Source organism: Ranitomeya imitator, chromosome 3 (genome assembly GCF_032444005.1).
Source record: "Ranitomeya imitator isolate aRanImi1 chromosome 3, aRanImi1.pri, whole genome shotgun sequence".
Taxonomy (NCBI): Eukaryota; Metazoa; Chordata; class Amphibia; order Anura; family Dendrobatidae; genus Ranitomeya; species Ranitomeya imitator.
The window spans coordinates 292,722,446-292,744,839 of NC_091284.1; the positions used below are offsets into that span (position 1 = coordinate 292,722,446).

The 22,394-nt window shown below is 45.4% G+C and overlaps 1 protein-coding gene and 1 long non-coding RNA gene across 7 annotated transcripts in view; both read right to left on the reverse strand.

Annotated features, from left to right (window-relative positions):
* GGNBP2 (gametogenetin binding protein 2) overlaps nt 1-22,394 on the reverse strand; it is a 288,037-nt gene that overhangs the window by 244,820 nt on the left and 20,823 nt on the right. For 2 of the 6 annotated variants that reach the window (XM_069756547.1, XM_069756546.1), the window contains exon 2: nt 13,268-13,386. The exons of the other annotated variants lie outside the window; for them this stretch is intronic. The gene's annotated coding sequence lies outside the window, so the exon portion shown is untranslated. The remainder of the gene's footprint in view (nt 1-13,267; nt 13,387-22,394) is intronic. 6 annotated transcript variants of the gene reach the window in all.
* On the reverse strand, nt 4,548-6,052 carry LOC138669795 (uncharacterized). Its single transcript, XR_011319231.1, has 2 exons — nt 5,702-6,052; nt 4,548-5,545 (listed from the first exon to the last, which is right to left on the reverse strand). It is a non-coding gene; the product is annotated as an uncharacterized lncRNA (long non-coding RNA).

Consider the following 22,394-nt stretch of genomic DNA (forward strand, 5'->3'; position numbering starts at 1 on the left):
CCGTTTAAGGCCATGTTCACACAGTGCGTTTTTTACTGCGGAACCGCAGCGGTTTTGCCGCTGCGGTTCCGCAGCTGTTTTCCATGCAGGGTACATAACAATGTAACCCTATGGAAAACAGTCACTGCTGTGCACATGATCTGTAATTTCGTTTAAAAAGCCGCGCAGAATAGCTGCGGCAAAAAAGAAGGAGCATGTCACTTCTTTTTCCTGAACCGCAGCGGTTCTGCACCCATAGACCTCCATTGTGAGGTCAAAATCGCAGTAAAACCCGCAGATCAAAAATATATCTGCGGGTTTTACTGCGATTTGATGTGCAGAACCGCTGCAGCAGGAAGTGCGGGGGAGCGGGCGGAAGTGCGTGGGCGGAGTGTGGCTGCCCCCCCCCGTGCTCCGATCCCGCCCCCCCGTGCTCCGATGCCCCCCCCCCCCCCGTGCTCCGATGCCCCCCCCCAGTGCTCCGATGCCCCCCTCCCCCCCCCCCCCCCCGTGCCCTAATCTCCCCCCCTTATACTTACCCGGCGTCCCGGTGTCCGTCCGGCCGTCTTCTCCCTGGGCGCCGCCATCTTGCAAAATGGCGGGCGCATGCGCAGTGCGCCCGCCGAATCTGCCGGCCGGCAGATTCGCTCCAAAGTGCATTTTGATCACTGAGATATAACCTCTCTCAGTGATCAAAATAAAAAAATAGTAAATGACACCCCCCCACACTTTGTCACCCCCATTGGTAGGGACAATAAAAAAATTAAGAATTTTTTTTTTTTTTTTTAACTAAGGTTAGAATAGGGGTAGGGTTAGGGTTAGGGTTAGGGTTAGGGGTAGGGTTAGGGGTAGGGTTAGGGTTAAGGGTAGGGTTAGGGGTAGGGTTAGGGTATTTTCAGCCATTTTAGCCCTAAAAAGCTTCCTAGGAAACACACAGTCTCTGCATAGAAAACTGCATAAAAAAAGGATAAAAAAACGCACCAAAAAACGCATCAAAAAACGCATCAAAAAAGGACAAAAAAAGGACCAAAAAAAAGGACCTGCGTTTTCTGCCAAGAGCTGCAGTTTTTTAAAAAAACTGTCCTGAAAAAAAAAGGATGGAAATCCTGAACGTGTGAACATACCCTAAATAAGGTCCTCCGTGCTGAGGAGAAGCAAGCACGCAGTGGTGCTGCTGCGGCCAGGTCTGTGCCCTATAAATACAGCAGGGCGTTACAGTTCCTGAGACCGATCCTTGGCCGCCGACAGTAAGTATATACTGCACAATATGCATTTCCACATAGCATATTGCACAGACACATTGTACATTGCCCAGCCACGTACATTGCGTATCCACATAGTATATTGCCAGGCCACTATATCGCAGCCACATAGTACATGTTCTAGCCATGTATCCACATAGTAGATTTTACAGGCACACAGTGTATTGGCCATCCACGCAGTCAGGGTAACATATTGGGCATCCATGTAACTTTTGGGATGGTATATTGCTAGTGTTGAGCGATAACTTCCGATACTTGAAAGTATCGGATAGTATCGCCCGATACCCGAAAAGTATCGGATATCGCCGATACCGATACCCAATAGCAATACAAGTAAATTGGACACCAAGTATCTGAAGCTATCCTGTATGGTTCCCAGGGTCTGAAGGAGAGGAAACTCCTTCTGGCCCTGGGCTCCATATAAATGTTTAAAGTAAAGACTAAAAATATTGATATATATACTCCCCTTCTGACGCGCCCTGGTTGTAACCAGCAGCTTCCGTTCCTTTGAATGAGCGCTTGAAAGACCAGATGACGTTGCGGCTTGTGATTTGTTGCGTGAGCGGTCACGTGACCAACACGCAACCAATCACAAGCCGCAACGTCATCTGGTCTTTCAAGCGCTCATTCAAAGGAACGGAAGCTGCTGGTTACATCGGTAAGGTCCAGGTTGCGTCGGAGAGGAGAGTATATCAATATTTTTTAGTTGTATTTTTTATTTTAATATCGATTCCGATACAGATTCGCAATATCGCAAAATTATTGGAACTCGGTATCGGAATTCCGCAAACACTGATAGACAGAGGATTGTAATCTATTGTTGTGTGACCTAATTTAAACATATTACAGGATTTGGCGTATGTGAGAGGTTATTATTTGTAGACTAATGTTGCCCTTTTCTTTTCACAGAACACACAGCAGCACCCTCGAGCCTGGCCCATCTGGAGCGGTCCGTCATGAATCGCCATCTGGAACGTCACAGCCATCCCACAGCGCGAGCAGTCTTGTACCACTTTCTGGGGATCCGGCAGCTGGTCCATCAGGTGTTCCCCTGCCCGATGCCTCTGGCGCTTCTTCTTTCGGGTATTCCCGTCAGCGGGCCTCGGACAGGCCGCTGCCCGAATTTTTGCATTTGAGCACGGTGTTCCAGAATTGTTTCAAGGCGCTGGGCGATAGAATGGACACTGCTCTGTCTAATATCGACCGGCGCCTTGAAACAATCGAAACCGAGCTCTCGAGGCCGGCAAAACATTTTTTTAGTACCATTGCTAAGGGCATGCTGGAACACCTTACGCCGGAACTCCAGATTTCGGTGATGCAGGACTGCGACAATTCCTACGTGAGGGCTCTGCAGCAGGCTCGGAGAATGCAGTCAGCGACTACAATGCCCGTAGTACCACCGCTGGCTAGCATGACTCCGACTCCTGCTGCAGAGCCGCTCCAGCCATCCCACCGAGGTCCGCGTGCGGAGGGACGCCACCACAGACATTACATTGCGCCGCCGACTCCTGCTCCTGCCAGGCCCTCAGCCTCCAGTACCCGTCATGCTGAAGGAAGAAAAAAAAAAAAAAAAAAGAGGGGGAAGACTACAAGGTCATCATCTGAGTCTCTGGCTGCTCCAACACAAACACCCAGATCTCGGCTGGGGTCAAGCCGGAGCAGGAGCAGCCAGAGCCTGTCGAGATCAAGTGGGAGACTTGTTATGCCTCCTCCCTCCCCTGCAGAGGTTGCTGTCTCATCGCCAGCTTACATTGAGGGCTTTGAATTGCCCTCTAGTTTATTGGAATATGGCTCCACATCCTCATCCTCTTCCCACTCCCAAACAGAGACTTACCACTCACCCATGGTAGCTGAGGTTGATACACCATAGTTTTATTTCCCATCCTTTTTTCCTGTTTCCCCAAATAAAAGTTTTATATTTCAAACAATATGTGTTTTTATTGGGCAGTAGACTTCTCGGCAATACACACCGTGCGCCGTCTACACATATCTTGTGTTTCAAAACACCTCATATATATGCAATGTCAGCCACAATTTTCTCAATTTTCCCTTTTCCTTTTTTTGGGGGTCTCACATTGCTGTATGAGGTGTTTAGAAACACTTTAGGCCAGTTTCACACGTCAGTGTCTCCAGTACGTGAGGTGACATTTTCCTCACATACCGTAGACACTGACACACGTAGACCAAATCAATGCATCTGTTCAGATGTCATTGTTTTTTTGGGGTCCTTGTATACTTTTTCCAAACATGGAGACATGTCAGTGTTCGTGGGAGCGCACGTGTAAGGGACCCATTAAAGTCAATGGTTCCGTGTAAACACGTACCGCACCCGGACGTTGTCAGTCTGCAGTCCGTGTGCGTGCATGAGACACCGCTACAGTAAGCGCTGTCCCCCCCACATGGTGCTGAAGCCGCGATTCATATCTTCCCTGCAGCAGCGTTTGCTGCAGAGAAGATATGAATTACATAGTGTTTAAAATAAAGCTCTATGTGCCCCCCGCCCTCCCACCCGCTGTTCTGAAAATACTCACCCGGGTCCCTCGTTGGCTGTCGCTGTTTCCTGTCCTGGGCGCACCTTGTACTGTATGCGAACACGTGGGGCCGCCGATTAGAGTCATCAATAGGCGGCTCCACCTCCCATACTGGTGGACCCTTCTATTCATGACTGTAAATGAGCGTCCCCACGTGACCGCATACAGTAGAAGGTGCGCCCAGGACAGGAAGCTGCGACAGCCAACGAGGGACCCGGGTGAGTATTTTCAGAACAGCGGGGGGGGCGCACAGTTTGGGCAGATAGATCTTTATTTTAAACACTATATAATTCATATATTTTCTGCAGCAAACGCTGCTGCAGGGAAGTTATGAATCGCGGCTTCAGCACCAGATGCTGGTACGTGTGGTACCCAGTGGGCACACAGGCGACACACGGGTGCCGCACGTGTGCCACACTGATGTGCCACAGAAACGTAGGGGCACACGGACACGTAATTACGGTACCGATTGTTTCAGGTCCTGGAATTATGTTGATGGGTGACTGCCCTAGATTGTATACATAAGGGTTTTGCAGACCATTTGGGAGCTGGTGATCACCAGAGTACATTTTGTGCAGTACACCGTTTAGCCCAGTTGGTAGATAAATGTACTTTGGAGAAGTGTTGAAAAATTCAAAAAATTTTTGATTAAACAACAAGTTTTTAGAAAAAGGGTAGCAAGTTTAGTAAAAACACAAACATTTATGAAGTATAGGTAGATGCCAAATTGGAAGTTACATTACCCACCTACACTGATGACATTTATTGCACATAATACTGTATAAATATTTTATTATCATTATATTATATATTTAGCACAGTTACAGTAAATGTATTTAGTGTTGTAGTTAAAACCAGTAAAAAGTACAAAAGTCAAACATAAACACTACACCATAGTATCTTGCCATGCTACACGGCAAACATCTGAAACAAAATAGGAAGCAAATCGATCCCTCATCTACACAATTTCAACACTTGTCCTCAGAGGATGATCTTGGTAATCGGGCAATGGGTTTGGAATGGGTTCATCGAGTTCCACGTTCAGTCTCTCTTTGGCCATAATATAATTGTGGAGAACCACACAAGCCTTCACAACCTCATACACTGTCTCAGTTTTCAGATTAATGGCGGATCCTAATATACGCCATTTGGAGACAAGGATGCCAAAGGCGCACTCCACAGTTCTTCTGGCTCTGGACAGTCTATAATTGAAAATACTTTTTGTGTGGTCCAAGCCCCGACTGGAGTAGGGTTTCAGTAGGTTGACACACATCTGAAATGCCTCATCCCCAACCACAACAAATGGCATTGCCGGGCCTTCGGTGTTGGGAAGAGGTCGTGGCTGGGGGAAATTAAAATTGTTCCCATATAACCTTTGGCCCATATCAGACTCCTTAAATGTTCGTGAGTCATTTGCACGGCCAAACGCTCCAATGTCCACGGCGAGAAACCTGCAGTCCGCACCTGCAATTGCCATGAGCACGGTGGAGAAGTATTTTTTATAATTAAAAAAAGAGAGATCCACTACTTGCAGGCTTTGTAATCCGAATGTGCTTCCCATCAACAGCTGCTATACAGTTAGGGAAAGAACACACTTGCTCAAATTTCTTGGCGTTGGCCTCCCATATTTCACTTGTAGGGACGGGTAAAAATTCTCCACGTAGATTGTCCCACAAAGCACGGCATGTGTCGGAAATAATTCCAGAAAGAGTCGAGACTCCAACCCTGAATTAAAAATGCAGGGATCTCAAGGTCTCTCCAGTAGCCAGGAAACTGCCAAGAGGAAAAACAAAGAAATTACATTAAAGGACATTATATTTTAAAAATTACATTGACCATACCCAACCCAAAACAAATTAAAAAAAAAAGGTAAAAAAAAAAAAAAAAAGAAGGGAAGAACATATCACAGTCATTCAAAGAGCTACGTACCGTAGAGTAACCAGCAGCCGTTCCTCTGCGGAAATTGATCTCCGGAGCTGTGTGTCCTGCCTGGTAATGGCTCCTTCCACAAGACGCAGAAGATAGCAGAAGCTGTCTCGTGACATCCTGGTATATTCATAATATTTTTCCAGGTTGTCATTAAGGTTGCGAAACAAGCAATGGTAGGCTCCACGGCTCTCCCGGACTTCCACAATAGGGTGTAGCCAAAAGCGACGATGACTCCTTCTCCGTTTATCCCTTTTCCTTTGATGATAACAGGCGGTAGCATAGGCATTAGCCAAGGCAAAATCCACCTCCATATCCAGGTAGATACTCTCCATGGGACGCTCCATCATGATGCTGAGACACAAGCAAAATGGGACGAATTCATCTCTGCCAGGGTATATATACACACACTTTACATACACCCACCCTCTTCTATCCATTGGTAGTCTTTATCTAGTGTCTAGACACTTTTTTTTTTTTTTTAACGAATAAACATCAATTGCGTCCAACGCATGCGTCGTAAAACGCTGCGTTTTTTTTTAAAAACGCAATTGCGTTTTAAAAAAACACTGCGTTTTACGACTCATGCGTTGGACGCATGCGGTACAAAACCATGCGTTTTGTATGCGTTTTCATTGCGTTGTGGCGACGCCGCTGCGGCGCAAACCGCAAATGTGAACGTAGCCTTAGGAAGGAGAAAGCAAAAGACGGCAATTGAATTACTGGCTTTAAAGCTATCTCGCGCTGGATGCAATATTAATACAGGTCCTTCTCAAAAAATTAGCATATAGTGTTAAATTTCATTATTTACCATAATGTAATGATTACAATTAAACTTTCATATATTATAGATTCATTATCCACCAACTGAAATTTGTCAGGTCTTTTATTGTTTTAATACTGATGATTTTGGCATACAACTCCTGATAACCCAAAAAACCTGTCTCAATAAATTAGCATATCAAGAAAAGGTTCTCTAAACGACCTATTACCCTAATCTTCTGAATCAACTAATTAACTCTAAACACATGCAAAAGATACCTGAGGCTTTTATAAACTCCCTGCCTGGTTCATTACTCAAAACCCCCATCATGGGTAAGGGTACCGTCACACAGTGCAATTTTCATCGCTACAACGGTACGATCCGTGACGCTCCAGCATCGTAACAATATCGCTCCAGCGTCGTAGACTGCTGTCACACTTTGCAATCTACGACACTGGAGCGATAATTTCATGACGTATGTGCGATGTAGAAGCCGTTGGTTACTATGCGCACATCGTATACGATATATGTTACACCATGCGATCATGCCGCCACAGCGGGACACTAGACGACGAAAGAAAGTTTCAAACGATCTGCTACGACGTACGATTCTCAGCGGGGTCCCTGATCGCAGGAGCGTGTCAGACACTGCGATATCGTAACTATATCGCTCGAACGTCACGAATCGTGCCGTCGTAGCGATCAAAATTGCACTGTGTGACGGTACCCTAAGACTAGCGACCTGACAGATGTCAAGAAGGCCATCATTGACACCCTCAAGCAAGAGGGTAAGACCCAGAAAGAAATTTCTCAACAAATAGGCTGTTCCCAGAGTGCTGTATCAAGGCACCTCAATGGTAAGTCTGTTGTAAGGAAACAATGTGGCAGAAAACGCTGTACAACGAGAAGAGGAGACCGGACCCTGAGGAAGATTGTGGAGAAGGACCGATTCCAGACCTTGGGGAACCTGAGGAAGCAGTGGACTGAGTCTGGTGTGGAAACATCCAGAGCCACCGTGCACAGGCGTGTGCAGGAAATGGGCTACAGGTGCCGCATTCCCCAGGTAAAGCCACTTTTGAACCATAAACAGCGGCAGAGGCGCCTGACCTGGGCTACAGAGAAGCAGCACTGGACTGTTGCTAGGTGGTCCCAAGTACTTTTTTCTGATGAAAGCAAATTTTGCATGTCATTCGGAAATCAAGGTGCCAGAGTCTGGAGGAAGACTGGGGAGAAGGAAATGCCAAAATGCCTGAAGTCCAGTGTCAAGTACCCACAGTCAGTGATGGTGTGGGGTGCCATGTCAGCTGCTGGTGTTGGTCCACTGTGTTTCATCAAGGGCAGGGTCAATGCAGCTAGCTATCAGGAGATTTTGGAGCACTTCATGCTTCCATCGGCTGAAATGCTTTATGGAGATGAAGATTTCATTTTTCAGCACGACCTGGCACCTGCTCACAGTGCCAAAACCACTGGTAAATGGTTTACTGACCATGGTATTACTGTGCTCAATTGGCCTGCCAACTCTCCTGACCTGAACCCCATAGAGAATCTGTGGGATATTGTGAAGAGAAAGTTGAGAGACGCAAGACCCAACACTCTGGATGAGCTTAAGGCCGCTATTGAAGCATCCTGGGCCTCCATAACATCTCAGCAGTGTCACATTCTGATTGCCTCCATGCCACGCCGCATTGAAGCAGTCATTTCTGCCAAAGGATTCCCGACCAAGTATTGAGTGCATAACTGAACATTATTATTTGATGGTTTTTTTGTTTGTTATTAAAAAACACTTTTATTTGATTGGATGGGTGAAATATGCTAATTTATTGAGACAGGTTTATTGGGTTATCAGGAGTTGTATGCCAAAATCATCAGTATTAAAACAATAAAAGACCTGACAAATTTCAGTTGGTGGATAATGAATCTATAATATATGAAAGTTTAATTGTAATCATTACATTATGGTAAATAATGAAATTTAACACTATATGCTAATTTTTTGAGAAGGACCTGTATATATATATATACATATATGTGTCTACTGAGATATAGATATAGAGATTATATATATATATATATATATATATATATATATATATATATATATATATATATATATATATATATATATATATATATATATATATATATATACACACACACACACACACACACACACACACACACAGTATATATGTTATGATTTTTTGAGCCCATGGATCCATTGTATATCCGTATGTCGGTTTTGCAAGCCTGCGAGAAAATCTCGCAGTACGGATGCCATACGGATTACATACGGAGGATGCCATGCGCAAAATACGCTGACACACCCTGCCTATGGAGGAGATACGGACCACTATTTTGGGGACTTTTCTGCGTATTATGGCCGTAATTTACAGACCGTATTTTTATACGCCGAGTGTGAGGCCGGCCTAATCCTGTGTGATACTGTGCTGAGATGTATATCTAATCCTGTCCTGTGTGATACTGACTGCTGAGCCGTGTATCTAATCCTCTCCTGTGTGATGCTGTCTGCTGAGCTATGTGTCTAATCCTGTCCTGTGTGATACTGACTGCTGAGCCGTGTATCTAATCCTCTCCTGTGTGATACTGTCTGCTAAGCCATGCATCTAATCCGGTGTGATACTGACTGAGCTGTGTATCTAATCCTCTCCTGTGTGATACTGTCTGCTAAGCCATGTATCTAATCCTGTGTGATACTGTGCTGAGATGTGTATCTAATCCTATATGATACTGACTGAGCTGTGTATCTAATCCTCTCCTATGCACTCCTCTCGCCCGGTGTTATGTGTGAAGTATATGGCGGTATTATGTGTGAAGTATATGGCGGTATTATGTGTGAAGTATATGGCGGTATTATGTGTGAAGTATATGGCGGTATTATGTGAAAACTATGTCGTCGTTATTTGTGATCTATATGATGGAATTATGTGAGAACTATAGGACAATATTATGTGTGATCTGTATGGCGGTATTTTGTGATAACACTATGGCAGTATTATCTTCAGAAAGGGGACCCATTCTAGGGTGGTTCTAGTTGAGCAGCTGCACACCGGTCTGGGGTAATAGAGGGGGCACCATGACCTCCAGTTAGGTGCCGTCAGGGGAAGGCTGGTGAGGCAGCTGAAGAGAGGGGTCTCATTTTTATCGTTACTATATGCCTACATTCCCCCACAGCGTCACCCCGACTGCGCCTGTCACCACGCTTTCACACGTCGCCACGACAGGATCTGAGAAGGGGAATGGGGTCTTTGCATGCAATGTCTGGATCAGAACAGGCCATCAATCCACAGAAAGGTTTCCTGGATTTCTGTGGAGCAGACAAGCAGAAGGTCCATCCATGTGTATAAAAGACAGCGCTCTATGTACAATCCCTGGCTGCTCCGCGCACCAAACATGGTGCCCCCCATAGACCTGAACACTGCTCTCCGGAAACACTCTGTGCTGCTGTCACCCTGCTCCCCGCACCATATATCCCCCAGAATCCTTGCTGCCTGCCATCCTCTGCAGAGTTATACTGACAAGTAGACAGTCACAGTCACCAACAAAATGGCTTCTCACTGAGTTCCTGAATATCATCCTCTCTTAGGCCGGTTTCACACGTCAGTGTCTCCGGTACGTGAGGTGACAGTTTCCTCACGTACCGGAGACACTGACACACAAAAATCAATGCATCTGTGCAGATGTCATTGATTTTTTGCGGACCGTGTCTCCGTGTGCCAAACACGGAGACATGTCAGTGTTCGTGGGAGCGCACGGATTACACGGACCCATTAAAGTCAATGGGTCCGTGTAAAACACGTACCGCACACGGACGTTGTCCGTGTGCAGTCCGTGTGCCGTGCAGGAGACAGCGCTACATTAAGCGCTGTCCCCCCCACTGGTGCTGAAGCCGTAATTCATATCTTCCCTGCAGCAGCATTTGCTGCAGAGAAGATATGAATAATAGTGTTTAAAATAAAGATCTATGTGCCCCCCACCCCCTGTGTGCCCCCCGTTCCCCCCCGCTGTTCTGAAAATACTCACCAAGCTCCCTCGTTGCCTGTCGCTGCTTCCTGTTCTGGCCGCATCTTCTCCTGTATGCGGTCACGTGGGGCCACTCATTTACAGTAATGACTATGCGGCTCCACCCCTATGGGAGGTGGAGCCGCATATTCATGAATGTAATCGGCGGCCCCACGTGACCGCATACAGGAGAAGATGCAGCCAGAACAGGAAGCAGCGACAGCCAACGAGGGAGCTTGTGAGTATTTTCAGAACAGCAGGGGGGGGGGCACATAGATCTTTATTTTAAACACTATTATTTATATCTTCTCTGCAGCAAACGCTGCTGCAGGGAAGATATGAATCACGGCTTCAGTACCAGATGCTGGTACGCGTGGTACCCAGCACGGTGCGTGTGGTACCCAGTGGGCACACTGGCGGCACACGTGTGCCACACTGATGTGCCACAGAAACGGATAATTCCGGTACCGATTTTTTCCGGTACCGGAATTATCTGGACGTGTGAGACTGGCCTTATCCCTTAGCAAACACCCAGGAGGGGAGGAGACATCACACCCATGTAAGCAGACTCCGCCCATAATTACTGCAGTGCAGTTATGTGAGCTAGTTGTACACTAGGTTTTTGTCAAATTTCATTAGCTGCTCCCCCTAGTGTTTAAAAATGGAAATACCAAACCTTTTAAAATTATTTTTCATATTTTACTTAATTATAAATTATAATATTTTTTAAGAAAATTTAAACATTAATTCTTTACATTTTTTCGCTGGAAAAAAATTTGTTTTTGATGGCACCTTCCCTTTAAGCAATTTTATATAAAATTACTTAACCAGGGGACACGAATTATGGTATTTGGTATTATATGAGGTTTTTTTTTCTCTACAAATATGGTAATTTGACAGTTGTCAGAAGTAGGCTTGTCCAGTGATAACATAGATCAGTGGGGGTGGGCTCACAGGGACCTGCATCCAGGCCTGTGGAGTCAGAGTCTGAGCCCATTTTGGTGGAGTCGAAATAAAATGGACAGACTCCCAAAATATATACCGTATATACTCGAGTATAAGCCGACCCCCCTAATTTTGCCACAAAAAACTGGGAAAACTTATTGACTCGAGTATAAGCCTAGGGTAGGAAATGCAGCAGCTACCGGTGAATTTCAAAAATAAAAATAGATGCTCCATACCGTTCATTATTGCCCCATAAGATGCTCCATATAAAGCTGTGCCATATATAATGCTCCATACTGTTCATTATTGCTCCATAGATGTACCATAGAAAGCTCTGCCATATAGTGCTCTGCACCGTTCATTATTGCCCCATAGATGTGCCATATAAAGCTGTGCCATATAGTGCGCTGCACCGTTCATCATTGCCTAATAGATGTGCCATATAAAGCTGTGCCATATAGTGCTCTGCACCGTTCTTTATTGCCCCATAGCTGTGCCATATAGTGCTCTGCACCGTTCTTTATTGCCCCATAGCTGTGCCATATAGTGCGCTGCACCGTTCATCATTGCCCAATAGATGTGCCATATAAAGCTGTGCCATATAGTGCTCTGCACCGTTCATTATTGCCCCATAGCTGTGCCATATAGTGCTCTGCACCATTCTTTATTGCCCCATAGCTGCCATATAGTGCTCTGCACCGTTCATTCTTGCCCCATAGCTGTGCCATATAGTGCTCTGCACCGTTCATTATTGCCCCATAGCTGCCATATAGTGCTCTGCGCCGTCCATTATTGCCCCATAGCTGTGCCATATAGCGCTCTGCGCCATTCATTATTGCCCCATAGCTGCCATATAGTGCTCTGCGCCGTTCATTATTGCCCCATAGCTGCCATATAGTGCTCTGCGCCGCTCAGTATTGCCCCATAGCTGCCATATAGTGCTCTGCGCCGTTCAGTATTGCCCCATAGCGGCCATATAGTGCTCTGCGCCATTCAGTATTGCCCCATAGCTGTGCCATAGAAAGCTGTGCCATTGCTGCTGCAAAAAAAAAAAAAAACATACTCACCTCGCTGCTTGCAGCTCCCAGTGTCCGGTCCCGGCATCTCTCCGCACTGACTGATCAGACAGAGGGTGGCGCGCACACTATATGCGTCATCGCGCCCTCTGACCTGAACAGACAGAGCGGCGCCCGGCGTGTGGAACGCGGACAGGTGAATATGACATACTTACCTGCTCCCGGCGTCCCGCTCACTCTGCTTGTCACACGGTCTTCGGTGCCGCAGCCTCTTTCTCTATCAGCGGTCACCGGCACCGCTGATTAGAGAAATGAATATGTGGCTCCACCCCTATGGGAGGTGGAGCCGCGTATTCATTTCTCTAATGAGCGGTCCCACGTGACCGCTGACAGGAAGAGCTGCAGCACCGAAGGCAGTGTGACGGGCAGGGGGAGCGCCAGGATCGCTGGGACTAGGTAAGTATACCTCAGCGCCCTCTCCCTCTCACCCGCCGACCCCACCACTACCATGACTCGAGTATAAGCCGAGAGGGGCACTTAAAAATTTTGGGCTGAAAATCTCGGCTTATACTTGAGTATATACGGTAATAAATTGGGTACAGTAGTTCAATGCAGTTTAGGGGGAATATTTTTTTCATAAGAATTTGGTAAAGTTATGAAATGTCTGTCCTATTCCTGATCTAAGGTCTAGACATAGCTGAGATGAATCTGTGCTGCAGTTTATGTTCATCATAAGTAGAAGGCTTCTCCTCTACATTAACCCCTTAGTGACAGCGAATTTGGTACTTAATGACCGAGCCAATTTTTACAATTCTGACCACTCACTTTATGAGGTTATAACTCTGGAACGCTTTAACGGATGCCGCTGATTCTGAGACTGTTTTTTCGTGACATATTGTACTTCATGTTAGTTGTAACATTTCTTCGATATTACTTGCGATTATCTATGAAAAAAACGGAAATATGGCAAAAAAAATTTAAATTTTGCAATTTTCAAACTTTGTATTTTTATGCCCTTAAATCTGAGAGATATGTAACGAAAAATAGTTAATAAATAACATTTACCACATGTCTACTTTACATCAGCACAATTTTGGAAACAAATTTTTTTTTGTTAGGGAGTTATAAGGGTTAAAAGTTGACCAGCAATTTCTCATTTTTACAACACCATTTTTTTTAGGGACCACATCACATTTGAAGTCATTTTGAGGGGTCTATATGATAGAATGGTGTCACACTTGGTTATTTTCTAAAAACTGCACCCCTCAAGGTTCTCAAAACCACATTCAAGAAGTTTATTAACCCTTTACGTGCTTCACAGGAACTAAAACAATGTGGAAGGAAAAAATGAACATTTAACTTTTTTTTTTGCAAACATTTTACTTCAGAACCTTTTTTTTTATTATTTTCACAAGTGTAAAAGCAGAAATTAAACCATAAATTTTGTTCTGCAATTTCTCCTGAATACGCCGATACTACATATGTGGGGGTAAACCACTGTTTGGGCGCACCGCAGAGCTTGGAAGAGGAGTGCCGTTTTAGGCTACGTTCAGATTAGCGTTTCCCGACGCTGCGTCGGGAAACGCAGCGGCGACGCACGCGTCATGCGCCCCTATGTTTAACATGGGGGACGCATGCGTTTTTCTTGCTGCGTTTTCCGACACGTGCGTCGTTTTTGACGCTAGCGTCGGACGCAAGAAAATGCAACAAGTTGCATTTTTCTTGCGTCCGATTTTCGTCAAAAAACGACGCACGCGTCGCAAAACGCAGCGTTTTTGCGTGCGTTTGCACGCGTTTTTTCGTGCGTCGTGCGTTGCGTCGCCAACGCAGCGGCGCGCAACGCTAATCTGAACGTAGCCTTACTTTTTCAATGTAGAATTGGCTGGAATTGAGATCGGACGCCATGTCGCGTTTGGAGAGCACCTGATGTGCCTAAACAGTGGAAACCCCCCACAAGTGACCTCATTTTGGAAACTAGACCCCCATGGAACTTGTCTAGATGTGTTGAGAACTCTGAATGCCCAAGTGCTTCACAGAAGTTTATAATGCAGAGTCGTGAATATAAAAAATATTTTTTTTGTCCACAAAAAAGATTTTGTAGCCCCCAAGTTTTTATTTTCACAAGGGTAACAGGAGAAATTGTACCCCAAAAGTTGTTGTCCAATTTATCCCGAGTACGCTGATGCCCCATATGTGGGGGTAAACCACTGTTTGGGCGCACGGCAGAGCTCAGAAGGGAGGGAGCACCATTTGACTTTTTGAGCGCAAAATTGGCTGTCGTGTTTGGAGACCCCCTGATGTATCTAAACAGTGGAAACCCCTCAAATTCTAACTCCAACCCTAACCCCAACACACCCCTAACCCTAATCGCAACCCATAATCCTAATCACAACCCTAACGATAATCACAACCCTAACCCCAAAACAACCCTAATGTCAACCCTAACCACAACCCTAATCAAAACCCTAAATCCAACACACCCCTAATCCTAATCTCAACACTAACCTCAAACCTAACCCTAATCCCAATACATCCCTAATCCCAACCCTAACCTTAACCCTAATCCCAAATGTAACCCTAATCCCAACCCTAACCTTAACCCTAATCCCAAATGTAACCCTAATGCCAACCCTAACCCTAATACAAACCCTAATCCCAACTCTAACCTTAACTTTAGCCGCAACCCTAGCCCTAACCCTATATTTAGCCCCAAAACTAGCCCTACATTTAGCCGCAACCCTAACTTTAGCTACTTTCACACTTGCATCGTGTGGCATCCGTCGCAATCCGTCATTTTGGACAAAAAACGGACCCTGTAAATGTGCCCGCAGGATGCATTTTTTGCCCATAGACTTGTATTGCCGACGGACCGCGATGGATGGCCACACGTCGCGTCCGTCGTGCACTGGATCAGTTGTATTTTGGCGGACCGTCGGCACAAAAAAAGTTCAATGTAAATTTTTTTGTACGTCGCGTCCGCCATTTCCGACTGCGCATGCGTGGCCGTAACTCCGCCCCCTCCTCCCCAGGACGTAGACTGGGCAGCGAATGCGTTGAAAAACTGCATCCGCTGCCCACGTTGTGCACAATTTTGAAGTGTGAAAGAAGCCTAACCCTAAATTTAGCCCCAACCCTAAATTTAGCCCCAACCCTAACCCTAAATTTAGCCCCAACCCTAAATTTAGCCCCAACCCTAAATTTAGCCCCAACCACTCCACCTGCATGCGTCCACCATTTTCTTTCCGAACAGAGAAGCTGGCGGTTAGGAGAAGAAGCAGGAATGAAAGATCGCTTTTTTTTTGTGATCGCCGGTAAACAGTTAATTACCGGCGATCGCAAAACAGGGGTCAATAAAACCCGATCCCGATCATGTTCTTTGGGGTCTCGGCTACCCCCGGCAGCCGAGACCCCAAAGATTTGCCGGGTGCCGGCCGGCAGGCGCACTGCGCATGTGCCCGCCATTTTGTGGCCGGAACAAGATGGCGGCGCCCATCAGGAGCCACGAGGAGCACCGGGGGAGACAGGTGAGTATCGGGGGCTATTGGGGACCCCATTTCTCTGTCCTCTGATGTGCGATCATATCCGAGGACAGAGAAATTAAATGGGAAGTCACTTTTTTTTTTTGCGATCGCTGGTAAACGGTTAATTACTGGCGATCGCAACCCGGGGGTCGATAACCACCCCCCTCCCCCCCAAATCATGTTCTCTGGGGTCTCGGCTTCCCCCGGCAACTGAGACCCCAGAGAAAATCCGACTCTGGGGGGGCGCTATTCACTTTTTCCGCAGCGCCATTAATTAACGGCGCTGTGGTTTAAGTACCCTTAACTGCCGCCGTTAAAAGACGTATCGGCGGTCGTTAACCCCTTCCCGACCTTTGACGCACCATATGTGCCATGAAAACCTGTGCCATTCCGACCTGTGACGCAGCATATGCGTCATGGCCGGATTGGGCTCCTGCAGGCCGGGTGAAAGGGTTAACTGTAATTTCACCCGGCCTGCAGGGACAGGAGGAGTTGTACTTTAGCCCAGGGGGGGTGGCTTTACCCCCCCGTGGCTACGATCGCTCTGATTGGCTGTTGAAAGTGAAACTGCCAATCAGAGCGATTTGTAATATTTCACCTAAAAAACTGGTGAAATATTACAATCCAGCCATGGTCGATGCTGCAATATCATGGCTGGAAACACTGATGTGCCCCCACCCCACCAATCGCCCCCCCAGCCCTCCGATCTGTGGTCCGCCCCCCTTGTGCTCCAATCCCACCCCCCTGCATTCCGATCCACTCCCCCGCACTCCGATCCACCTCCCCCCGCACTGCGATCCACCCCCCCATGCGCCGATTCACCTCCCCGTGCTCCCCCCCACCCCATCATACTTACCGAGCCTCCCGGGGTCCATCCGTCTTCTTTCCTGGGCGCCGCCATCTTCCAAAATGGCGGGCGCATGCGCGTCCGGCAGATTCGTTTCAAGTGCATTTTGATCACTGTGATAAAACCTCACAGTGATCAAAATAAAAAAAATACCAAATGACCCCCCCCCTTTGTCACCCCCATAGGTAGGGACAATAATAAAATAAAGAAATTTTTTTTTTCTTCCACTAAGGTTGGGATTAGAACTAGGGTTAGGGTTAGGGTTTCGGTATGTGCACACGTATTCTGGTCCTCTGCTGATTTTTCCACAGCGGATTTGATAAATCCGCAGTGCTAAACCGCTGTGGATTTATCGCGGATTTACCGCGGTTTTTCTGCGCATTTTTTTTGCCTTCCTCTGGATCAACATGTTAGGGCATGTTAGGTTAGGCTATGGGTTGAACTAGATGGACATATAGTCTTCCTTCAACCTTAATAACTATGTAACTATGTAACAGATTTCACTGCGGTTTTACAACTGCGGTTTACTATTGAAGCAGTTGTAAAACCGCTGCGGAATCCGCAGAAAGAAGTGACATGCTGCGGAATGTAAACCGCTGCGTTTCCGTGCAGTTCTTCTGCAGCATGTGTACAGCGATTTTTGTTTCCCATAGGTTTACATTAAACTGTAAACTCATGAGAAACTGCTGCGGATTCGCAGCGTTTTCCGCAGTGTGTGCACATACCTTTAGAATTAGGCTATGTGCACACGGTGCGGATTTGGCTGCGGATCCGCAGTGGATTGGCTGCTGCGGATTCGCAGCAGAGTTCCATCAGGTTTACAGTACCATGTAAACCTCTGGAAAACCAAATCCGCTGTGCCCATGGTGCGGAAAATACAGCGCGGAAACGCTGTGTTGTATTTTCCGCAGCCTGTCAATTCTTTGTGCGGATTCCGCAGCGTTTTACACCTGTTCCTCAATAGGAATCCGCAGGTGAAATCCGCACAAAAAACACTGGAAATCTGCGGTAAATCCACAGGTAAAACGCAGTGCCTTTTACCCACGGATTTTTCAAAAAATGGTGCGGAAAAATCTCACACGAATCCGCAACGTGGGCACATAGCCTTAGGGTTAGGGTTGTGGTTAGGGTTGTGATTAGGGTTATGGCTACAGTTGGGATTAGGGTTAGGGGTGTATTGGGGTTAGTGTTGGAGGTAGAATTTAGGGGTTTCCACTGTTTAGGCACATCAGGGGTCTCCAAACGCAACATGGCGCCACCATTGATTCCAGCCAATCTTGTATTCAAAGAGTCAAATGGTGCTCCCTCACTTCCGAGCCCCGACGTGTGCCCAAACAGTGGTTTACCCCCACATATGGGGTACCAGCATACTCAGGATGCACTGCGCAACAATTACTGGGGTCCAATTTCTCCTGTAACCCTTGGGAAAATAAAAAATTCTGGGCTAAAAAATTATTTTTGAGGAAAAAAAAAACGTATTTATTATTTTCACGGCTCTGCGTTATAAACTTCTGTGGGGGTTCAAAGTGCTCACCACATATCTAGATAAGTTCCTTTCGGGGTCTAGTTTCTAAAATGGGGTCACTTGTGGGGGGTTTCTACTGTTTAGCCACATCAGGGTCTCTGCAAACGCAACGTGACACCCACATTAAAAAATTGCGGGCTAAAAATATCATTTTTGGAAAAAAAAAATTTTTTTTTTTAGTTTCATGGTTCTGCGTTATAAACTTCTGTGAAGCACTTGGGGGTTCAAAGTGCTCACCACACATCTAGATTAGTTCCTTTGGGGGTCTAGTTTCCAAAATGGGGTCATTTGTGAGGGATCTGCAATGCTTAGGCACACAGGGGCTCTCCAAACGCGACATGGTGTCCGCTAACAATTGGAGCTAATTTTCCATTCAAAAAGTCAAATGGCGCGCCTTCCCTTCCGAGCCCTGCCGTGTGCCCAAACAGTGGTTTACCCCCAAATGTGAGGTATCGGCGTAGTCGGGAGAAATTGCCCAACAAATTTTACGATCCATTTTATCCTATTGCCCATGCGAAAATGAAAAAATTGAGGCGAAAAGAAATTTTTTGTGAAAAAAAAAGTACTTTTTCATTTTTACGGATCAATTTCCCTTCCAAGCCCTGCCGTGCGCCCAAACAGTGGTTTACCCCCACATATGAAGTATCCGCGTACTCAGGACAAATTGGACAACAACTTTCGTGGTTCAGTTTTTCCTTTTACCATTGGGAAAATAAAAAAATTGTTGCTAAAAGATCATTTTTGGGACTAAAAAGTTAAATGTTCATTTTTTCCTTCCATGTTGCTTCTGCTGCTGTGAAGCACCTGAAGGGTTAATAAACTTCTTGAATGTGGTTTTGTGCAATTTGAAGGGTGCAGTTTTTAGAATGGTGTCACTTTTGGGTATTTTCAGCCATATAGACCCCTCAAACTGACTTCAAATGTGAGGTGGTCCCTAAAAAAATGGTTTTGTAAATTTTGCTGTTTCCAAAATTGTGCTGATGTAAAGTAGACATGTGGGAAATGTTATTTATTAACTATTTTGTGTCACATAACTCTCTGGTTTAACAGAATAAAAATTCAAAATGTGAAAATTGTGAAATTTTAAAAATTCTCGCCAAATTTCCGTTTTTATCACAAATAAACACAGAATTTATTGACCTAAATTTACTACTAACATTAAGCCCAATATGTCACGAAAAAACAATCTCAGAACCACTAGGATCCGTTGAAGCGTTCTTGAGTTATTACCTCATAAAGGGACACTGGTCAGAATTGCAAAAAAACGGCCAGGTCATTAAGGTCAAAATAGGCTGGGTCATGAAGGGGTTAAGGTGAAAAAATACAAAAACAAGGAAGGAAAGCCTTCATTCATCTCAGAATTTCTGGAGTGAACCCATAAAGCAGAATTAAAGAAGGTAAGTACTTCCTAAAGCATATATCTAATCTTTCAATAAACTGCATAAATCAATAGTCCAGTATATGTTGTCTCTTTACACTTGATGTTTTAATTTGTTTTTCCCCTTAGCTCATGTTTGGAGTAATTAGCTGCCCTGATAACATATACAATATACATAGAATATAAGGGGAAAAATTGTTTTCTAACATCTCAAATTCAGAAATACAGTAACAGGATCGATGAGAACATACATATTTGTGTGTTCTGCAATATCAATCAGCACAAACATGCTCCTTTCCTCTTCCCCTCTTCATAGACTGAAGAAATAGGTGAAGCATTTAGTTTGCCCTGTCCTTCAAACCGCACATCCAAGCTCTTTCCACCTCCTATCACCTCCAGCTCAAAAATATCTCCAGAATCCGTCCTTTCCTCAACTGTCAATCTACTAAAATGCTTGTGCACGCCCTCATCATCTCCTGCCTTGACTACTGCAAAATCCTTTTCTTCAGCCTCCCTGCTAACACCCTTGCACCTCTCCAGTCCATTCTTAACTCTGCTGCCCGACTAATTAATCTCTCTCCTCGCTACTACTCTGCTTCCCTCCTCTGCAAATCTCTTCACTGGCTCCCATACCCTCAGCGTATCCAGTTCAAATTACTAATACTGACCTACAAAGCCATCCACAACCTGTCTCCTCCATATATCTCTGAACTAATCTCCCGATATCTTCCCTCACGTGATCTCCGGTCCTCCCAAGACCTCCTTCTCTCCTCCACACTTATTCGCTCCTCACCCAACCACCTCCAGACCATCCTCTGGAATTCTTTGCCCCAACACGTCCGACTATCAACCACATTCGGATCCTTCAGACAGGACCTGAAAACCCATCTCTTCAGGAAAGCCTACAGCCTGCACTGACCCCGCTGCCTCCTCATCACTACCGAAGCTACCGCCTCACCAACACCGGAGCTCCTGCAACCCTCAACCTACTGTCTCCTTCCCCATAATCCTGTAGAATGTAAGCCCGCAAGGGCAGGGTCCTCACCCTTCTGTATCAGTCTGTCATTGTTAGTTGTTTACTGTAAGTGATATCTGTAACTTGTATGTAACCCCTTCTCATGTAAAGCACCATGGAATCAATGGTGCTATATAAATATTATTATTATTATTATTATTAATAATTTAGTGATCTGTACCGAGACAAGCCTGACATTGAAAGTTCAGCATAAAGGTAACATTTTACAAACTTATCTGTCCTATTGATTTATGCAAAGATTGTTTTATTTATATGCTAAATTATACAGTGCATGATTCCCTATTCTTGCAAGAATTACAATATACCTTATTTTTTACAGGACAAAAATATTTTGAGAGCTAAACTACACGATTACAAAATGTCTAAGAAGCATCTTGTGAAGTCAGCTGTATTTGAGCATTTTACAGTGACTCAAGATAAAAAATATTTTGTGTGTCAGTGTATAAGTGACCCAGATGAAAAATGCTGTGATGCCAAAATCAGAGCATACTCAGGCAGTGATAAAAATGCTCCTTCCAGAGCTTCCAATCTAAGAAGACATTTACAACACTGCTACCCATACATTTACAAAGCTGTGATTGAAAAAGATCACAGCACCATCAAGAAACTAGAGACCAGCACTTCCTGCCAGGCAAAGGAGGAGGAAAGAGTGTCTCAAACATCAGTTACAAGATATTTTGTAAGTGACAAAGTTACTGCAACAATGAGAGAAGATGTGTTTGAAAGACAGCTCATCGAGCTTGTCGTGAAGGACTGTGCACCATTATTATTTGCATGTTCAGCTTTTACATCTCTTAATGGGGATATGGCCCACAAACTTTATGTTTCTCTTGAAAGAGAAAGTATTAGAAAATTAGTGATTGCAGAAGCCCTTAACTAGTGAGGAGTGATTATACTCGGAACTCGAGATTTCCTGAGCACGCTCGAGTGTCCTCCGAGTATTTGTAAGTACTCGGAGATTTAGTTTTCAGTGCAGCAGCAGAATGATTTACATCTGTTAGGTAGCATAATTACATGTGGGGATTCCCTAGCAACCAGGCAACCCCCACATGTACTTATGCTGGCTAATAGATTTAAATCATTCAGCTGCGGCACTGAAACACGGGTATTACATACCTGGTAATGTGTTTTTTCATGAGACATGACGGCACCACGAGAGAGGGGATCCGCCCATCAAGGACAGGAAACCTTCAAGATAAAAGGGGCGGCTCCTCTCTCCTATACGGTTCTATTCACCGATACCCCAGGGAGTGTATAATACAAATAATGCTAATAATGCACCCAACTAATGACGTGATCAAAAGGGTGGGAATATAAGGGTGCCGTCATGTGTTTTTTCATGAGACATTACCAGGTATGTAATACCAGTGTTTTTCCATCATACATGACGGCACTACGAGAAAGAGAGTTACAGAGATTTGTATTCTCTTCTAGGGACGGATCACTGCTTGTAACACTCTTCTTCCAAATGTGAGATCAAAGGTAGCAGATAGGTCTAGCCTATAATGTTTAAAAAATGTAGACGGAGAGGACCAAGTGGCCGCCTTACAGATTTGGTCGATGGTAGCATCAGCTCTCTCCGCCCACGACGTCGCCATGGCCCTCGTGGAGTGGGCTTTCAGACCCTGTGGAACAACCCTGCCTG